Genomic DNA, 8222 nt, shown 5'->3' on the forward strand with positions numbered 1-8222 from the left:
ATGCCATTCATTTATCTATTGATGAGGGTGAAGCCCTCATGGCCTAATCACCTCTTAATGGTAGTACCCCTTAATACTGTCACAATGGCAATTAAATTTTAACATGAGTTTTAGTGGGGATTTCAAACCATAGCAATGGAATATTACTCAACAATACAATGAAATAAATTACTGACACATTCAAAAACATGGTGGTTGGGTCACCCAATTTGGACATCTATATATTTTATACAGTTAAATAATTATGCTTATATAATATTTATAGTTTGGAATATATTTATGTTGCAGTTCTGGTTAACTAGCCATTCCCTATAATATTTCTCAAATTTATCTGATAATAGCTACTTGGTATGGTAAGCTGACTAATGGCCCAATTATGCCCATATTCTGAACCTTGGAACCTGTAAATGTTGCCTCATATGGATAGTCTATTTTCTGTTGCTATAACAGAATACCTGAGGCTAGGAAATTTATTAAAAAAAGACATTTATTTCTTACAGTTCTAGACCTGGGAAGTCCAAGAGCATGGTGAGGGCCTTCTTGCTGTATCATCACACAGCAAGAAGGCAAGAGCGTGCCAGCTCAGCTCTCTCTTCCTCTTCTTAAAAAACCACCAGTCCCACCATTGGAGCCCTGCCCTGATGACTTATCTAATACTAATTACCTCCCAAAGGCCCTGTCTCCAAATACCATCAACATGCAATTTTGGGGATTAAATTTTCAACCCATGAAATTTGGGGGACATATTCAAACCATAGCATATAGCAAAAGGGAGTTTGCAGCTGTGATTGAGTTCTGGACCTTGAGGTAAGGAGATCATCCTGGACTGTCCAGGAGGGGCAGGTGTAATCAGGATGGTCCTTCTAAAAGGCACGCAGAAGTCAGAGTCAGAGGAGAAGGTGATGTGATTATAGAAGCAGTGGTTGGAATGATGCATTTTGAAGATGGAGGAAGGGGCCACAAGCCAAGGAATAGAGGAAGCCACTAGAAGTTGAAAAAGGCAAAGAAACGGATTCCCACCTCAGGGCCTCCAGAAGAAACCAGCCCTGTCAACACTTCATGTTAGCCCAGTGAAACTGATTTTGGGCTTCTAACCTCCAGAACTACAAGATAAGGAATTCATGTTGTTTCAAGCCACTAAGTTTGTGGTAATTTGTTACAGTGGCCACAGGACACTAATACACCGGAGGTACTTGCTAAATATACCGATTACCATCTCCCTCCCTGTAAATTCTGATTACATGGGTTTAAGTTGGGAGCCCAAGAATCTGTTTTTTACAAGGGTCCAGGTGATTTTTATCTTCAGGTAAATTTGGGAACTATCGCTGTAGCAGATTATAATAGCAGAACCAAATTCCTCAACACCACTTTTCTGGTAATAGACTCCATTTGCTTGAGCTACAGGTACAGAGACATGACCAAGGATTGACCAGTCCTGACACTCCATTGCCCTAGAACTTGAAACTGGTCCATGGGTGGATCTATGGCCCATGTTGGCCAGTGACAATCCCTCTCTGGGAATGTAGATATGGAAGCCACATGAAAAAGTACTTTCTTTGTGCTGGGATTTGGTTTAAGATGCCACAGTGCCAGCCCAGGAGGAAGCATCAGCCTGCCACTGCTGGCAGCCACCTGCTCTGACTGGATGGAGGAAGCTCATCTGCACTAGGAAAGAAGATAATAAACAGGCAAGCAGAGTTGAAAGTTAGAGAGGGAAAAGCCCTCATATCCTTTGAGCCTCTGGATCTAGTTACATCTGAAGCTGCTACCATCCCTGTCCTTTTGACCTATGAGAATCAATGAATCCTGTTATTTTTCAAGCTCACTGGACTAGTTTTCAGTCCCCTGAAATGTAAAGACTCCTATCACATTGGGTGTTACCTGGAATGGCTGGGGTGTGGATCCTGCACGTCGTCTGGATTTCTCTTCACCCGTTTCTTTGTCCAACGTTGACTGCTTCATACTTATCTATGCCAGGTTATACTAGTCCGATCAGAACTTATGTACCAATTGTATAGAGACTGCAGTGACTCTTTCTCTACCACTCACGCCAACTCCTTAAGGTATAAACACTTTCTGCCTCATCCACATGGTCCCCGGCATCGGTGTGTTCAGGCTGATTCTCTTCCTCCTTCTAGTCCCTGCTCCCTCCCATCTACTCAAAGACAAGAAATTCTGAAGTGGTGGCTCTTTTCCAATGGAAACAAACTCTGCAAAACTCCTACGATTGCTTTTGTTCAAAGTAATGTCTACAGAATACCTCTGCGGCTACATTACATTGGGTTTTATAGGCATCTTGAACTTGAATTGAGCATTGACTGGAAGATTCTCCCCATTATTCAAGTTAGTTTATCAATTATTCTTTCCTGTCTTTCAATTCCAAAGTTTCTCATCTCTAGCAGATGCAGCTAAACACTGTTACCTGCAACATTTGCCTAGTATAAATCTCTATTGCCAGGGGGATGGGTCTATAACATTTACAAAGTAGGACTGACCACACAGGACCCGGACTTGGCTGATGGCTCACGGCAGACTGCTATTGGCAAGTACTATCAAGGTCCTTTGTACAGTTGGGCTGTAAATCTTGGTGGAAGAAAATGGGAATTCCTAACACTTTACTCTGCCAGTAAAGTAGAAAGAGCACTGGGCTAACAGTCAGGAAACCTGAGAATGATCTTGGCTCTGCCAATTATTACCATTTAGTAAATTTAGGCAAGTCAGCTAGCACCTCTTGGTTCTAATTTCTTCATCTGTAAGATGGAATTCATGATACCCCCAGGCCTGCTTACCTCATGTGTTGTAGGAATTAAACAAGGTATGCAAATGTAAGGTATTATTATGTACTATACAAATCTAAGATATAATATGATTATGATGCCCAAGTCCTAGACATCTTTATTTAAACCTAGGACTGTTGGACTGTGACTATTCTACTTACCAAGATTGACAAAAGTGAATTGCTTCTCATAAACCAATTTATTTAATATCCTATGTCATGGGTTAGGAATTATGCAAGCCCATGCACAGAATAGTATCACATTTGGAACATTATTTAGAATACTACTATATGCAAATGGTTGAAGATTCAAAGTATGGAGGCACAGAATAATGTAAATAGATGCTATAAATTTCTGCAAAATATGCCTAAAAATGGTCTTCAGCAGATGCTTTCAAACTCTCTCTGGATTACAGCTTTCAAACAAAACAAAAAACCCAAAGGATTTGGACCAGGGATCTTTAAAACCTCCTCCACCCCCACAACTGTCTTTATTTAGTACTAAATTTAAAGCAGATGGAGAAAGCAGCAAGCAAGACAATGCCTACATCTGCTAGTAAATTAATACTGCTGAGCCAAGCAAGTAGACAAATCTTGAGTGGTCTCTACATGTTAGCAGAGCCATAAATAATGCAAAGGCCCCTGCTTTTGAGGAATTTATAATTTATATAATTTAGACATAATATAGTCTGCTGACATTTATTGAGGGCTTACTATGTCCTGGGCACTATTCTAAGTGCTTTACTCAAATTGACTCATTTAATCTTCTCAACAACCCTGTAAGATAGGTACCGTTATATTATCCAGGTTGTAGAGGGGAACGTTGTATCACAGAGATTGAGTGATTTTACCCAAGATCACACAGATAGTAACAGAGTTGGGATTCCAAAGCTCACACTCCTAACCAGTGCACTAAACTGCTTTTCTAGAAAGACAGAGGAAGGAACAGAATGACCTATGACTTCATTTCATACTTACTATATATCCTTTATTATTTTTTAGATGTGCAACCCACCCTGGTTAGAATGCTCTACAGGTCTGTATCATTGCACTTATAGTGAGCCTTGCACATAGTAGGTGCTCAGTTAGTGTGTAGTGATTTGCTCATGGACAATATTATTTTGGATACTTAGGTTGCTTTGAACATAAAATCATCACAAGAACTTAAAGAAGCTGATCAATGGCATGAGAAATGTGTCAGACCTCTGAATTCCAGTGAGTCCCATATCCACTACACATGTTCATACTGCATTGCAATTGCCATTTTCCAGCCTGGTCTCTCCCTGGAAACTGGAAGCTCCTCCAAGGCAAGGATAGTGTCCAGGTCATCATTGTATCCTCAGTGACCAGCCCAGCAGCCTGGTGCATCACATTAGTAAGGAGTTTTAATTGGGAGTGACAGGAAGTCAATTGGCATTTGCTAAAGCAGAAAGGGAAGTGTTGGAAGGATGCTGGGGGAATGCATGGGTTGAAGAAAGAGCAAGAGCTGCAGGAAGCAGAGGATCTCTGGAAACTGGACCCAGGAACACCTTTTTTTCAGTCCATCTCTTTCCCTGCCTGGGAAAAACACTCCCCACCCCCCACCCCAGAGCCCTTAATTCACAGCCTCAATGATATGACACAACATGTCAGGGGCTACTTCCTCTCCCCTACTCCAGTGAGAATGATCTTGAGGAAGTCATGGATTGGCCAAGCTTGGGTCATGAGCTCACCTCTGCCCACCTCTGCCCAGTCATTCTGAAGCACTCTGGTTGACTGTGCCTAGAGTGTGTGCTTGTCCCCGGGGGCTGGGAGTCATCTACCAAGCAGCAGTGGAGTGTGGGATTAGGGAAACCATGGTGTGGAAGCATGCCGGGTAGCCCAAAAGAATAGCCACCAGGGACCTAATAGGTCCTTAATAATGATGATTGAGGATATGAGCTGGGGGGGAGGAGGTGCAATGAATTATTTTCTTGAAAAACTGATTCCATACTGAAAAATAACAGGGCTTCCCTGTCATTCACCTTATATTCATTCATTCAACCAATAGTTTTGAGTTTAAGTTATGTAGGTTAGGTTGCATATAATTTGTAACCTAATAATAAATATAAAAAATTCAGGCTGGGCCCGGTGGATTACACCTGTAATCCTAGCACTCTGGAAGGCCGAAGTGGGAAGATCATTTGAGGTCAGGGGTTTGAAACCAGCCTGAGCAAGAGCGAGACCCCGTCTCTACTAAAAATAGAAAAATGAGCTGAGCATCGTGGCATGTGCCTGCAGTCCCAGCTATTTGGGAGACTGAGGCAGGAGGATTGTTTGAGCCCAGGAGTTTGAGGTTGCTGTGAGCTAGGCTGATACCACAGCCCTCTAGCCCCGGCAACAGAGCGAGACTCTGTCTCAAAAAAAAACAAAATTCAATTTTAGTGGAAATGTATTTCTTATATGAGATAGATGAGTCTTTAAAAAATTAGTTCTGTATCCACTGATAAATATTACTGACTTCTAAAACAAAACTAGGTTCAATATCTATACGATCTCTATTTTTCATTTTTATAGATGTGAGCACTAAGAATCTTGTTTTATAAATAAGTAGATGAGGATGAAAATATGAAAATCATTTTCTAATAATAGTGCTACCCAGGCCGGGCGCGGTGGCTCACGCCTGTAATCCTAGCTCTCTGGGAGGCCCAGCCGGGCGGATCGTTTGAGTTCAGGAGTTCGAAACCAACCTGAGCAAGAGCGAGACCCCGTCTCTACTATAAATAGAAAAATTAATTGGCCAACTAATATATATAGAAAAAATTAGCCGGGCATGGTGGCGCATGCCTGTAGTCCCAGCTACTCGGGAGGCTGAGGCAGGAGGATTGCTTGAGCCCAGGAGTTTGAGGTTGCTGTGAGCTAGTCTGATGCCATGGCACTCACTCTAGCCTGGGCAACAAAGCGAGACTCTGTCTCAAAAAAAAAAAAAAAAAAAAAAATAGTGCTACCCAATTTTGTTTTTACTATGCCCAAATTGTGTGCTAAACATTACATAGTGATTGTATTGGTTTTCAATAGCTGCATAACAAATTCCCACAAAACTAGAAGCTTAAAACACCACCCATTTACTAATTCACCATTCTGTAGATCAGAAGTCGGAGAATGATTCAGAATGGGTCGGCTTGACTGAGTTTTCTGCTTAGAGTCTCACTAGTCCAAAATTACAGTGTTAAGATGGGCTGGACTCTTATCTGGAGAAGTGTACTTTATCCAGCTTATTGGCAGAATTAAGTTCCTAGCAGTTATAAGACTAAAGTACCTGTCTACTTGTTGGCCCGACACCACTCTCAGCTCCTAGAGGCCACTCTTAGGTCCTTGAATGTGGCCCTCTCCATCTTCAAAGCTAACAATGGATGATCAGATCTTTCTCATGCTTCAAATCTGACTTCTCCTTCTACTACCAGCCAGAGAAAATTATCTGCTATGAAAGGGCTCCCCTGGTCAAGCTAGGCCCACCTGGATAGCTTTCAATGGAAAGCTGACTTAAGAACATTTTTGATGAAAATTTCTAGGCAGAATTCTAAAGATTTTTATCTCCTGGTTATTCAGTCAAGCTCTAATCTAGGCACTGTTGTGAATGGATTTTGCAGATGTAATTAAAGTCATTTGACCAAGTCAGTTGACCTTAAAGCTATCCAAGTGTATTTCTTGCTTAATTGTTCCCTAATCTGAGCCTAGAGATTTTTTTATAAGGTTTTTTTTTTTTTTTGGTTTTTTTTTTTTTGAGACAGAGTCTCACTTTGTTGCCTAGGATAGAGTGAGTGCCGTGGCGTCAGCCTAGCTCACAGCAACCTCAAACTCCTGGGCTCAAGCAATCCTTCTGCCTCAGCCTCTCAAGTAGCTGGGACTACAGGCATGCACCACCATGCCCGGCTAATTTTTTCTATATATATATTAGTTGGCCAATTAATTTCTTTCTATTTATAGTAGAGACAGGGTCTCGCTCTTGCTCAGGCTGGTTTTGAACTCCTGACCTCGAGCAATCCGCCCGCCTCGGCCTCCCAGAGAGCTAGGATTACAGGCATAAGCCACCGCGCCCGGCCTTTTATAAGGTTTTTAAACACAAATTCAATTTCTTTGATAAATAGGAAATCTGAATAGTCCTACTTTTTTGTGTGTCAGTTCTGGCAAACTGTATTTTTTAAAAATGCCGTTTTAGTAATTTTATCTTAAATTATTTATAGTGTCCTTTTTTATCTTATTAATGTTTTTAAGATCTGTAGATATATCTCCTTTTTCATTCCTGATATGAATATTTTGTAGACAATATTTTTAATAATCTATCATTGGATCATTTGATGAGTAGGTAAATAAAATGTACTATATCCATATAGTAGAATATTATTTGGCAATAAAAAGGAATAGAGTATTGATATAATATAGATACATCTTGAAAACATTATGCTAAGTTAAAGAATCCAGTCACAAAGGACCACATGGTGTATGAATTCATTTATATAATGTCCAGAATAGGCAAATCTATAGAGACAAAAAGCAGACTAGTGGTCACCTAGCACTGGTTTGGGGGTGAGGGGGGATGGGAGTGCCTGCCAAAGACTGTGGGGTTTCTTTAGGGGATAATGAAAAGGTTCTAAAATTGATAATGGCGATGACTGTACAATTCTGTGAATATATGAAAAGCCACCAAATTTTATGACATATGAATATTTCAATAAGCTATTTAAAAATTTATCATTGAACAGTATCATTGGACAGATTAGATTCTCCTTTACTTTTGTTCAAAACAACAAATTGGAAACTACCTAACTTGCAAAAGAACTGTTATCTAATTGTTCACTTTTTCAACCTCAACACCATTATTTCAATTATCCCTTTCTTTGGTATCCCAGCGGTTTCTTCATACTAGAACATTGCACAATAGAACCAGCAAGACACTTTGACTACACTGGTTCTCAGGAAGATCAATTTTGGGAAATTGATATGAAAATATGCCTGTGTACCCTTAGAAAAGTCTTTGCATATCCCCAGAAGTCTTAACACCTAGTCTGAAGACCATTGCGCTAGGCTATACTCTCAGTGTAGGCATCTGGGGGAGTAAAGGGGTCATGCTCTGGTATCTGCTAGCTGTGTGAAAATGTGGCAAGGCCCTTTGTAAGTCAGTTAGGATCTGCATTTGGGCTGCTGACCCAGACATGGGTACTTCTACAAGGACAGCTCCAGTCCAGAAAGACTGAAGGAGATGGGGTCAGACAAGCCTATGATCTCTGGAAGCCACAACAATGTAGAAAACAACCTGGACAAGATAACCTTGGTTTCATTTGATGACACAGAACTAACTCTCCAGCTCTACCTGAGGCTGCCTGAATAGTTTCTGGCAGCTAAAGGGGGATTTATACAGCTGGAAAACTTGATCCCTCGCCTTTCCCCTTTTATTTTTTCGTGGGCGCATTTAATCTTTGTACCTGCC

At 41.0% G+C, this 8222-nt stretch overlaps 1 protein-coding gene across 2 annotated transcripts in view; it reads right to left on the reverse strand.

The window, feature by feature from the left end:
* The window catches only part of SMAD4 (SMAD family member 4), an 88164-nt gene that overhangs the window by 65632 nt on the left and 14310 nt on the right, over nucleotides 1-8222 (reverse strand). The gene's annotated exons all lie outside the window — the stretch shown is intronic.

Source organism: Microcebus murinus, chromosome 17 (genome assembly GCF_040939455.1).
Source record: "Microcebus murinus isolate Inina chromosome 17, M.murinus_Inina_mat1.0, whole genome shotgun sequence".
NCBI classification, from domain to species: Eukaryota; Metazoa; Chordata; class Mammalia; order Primates; family Cheirogaleidae; genus Microcebus; species Microcebus murinus.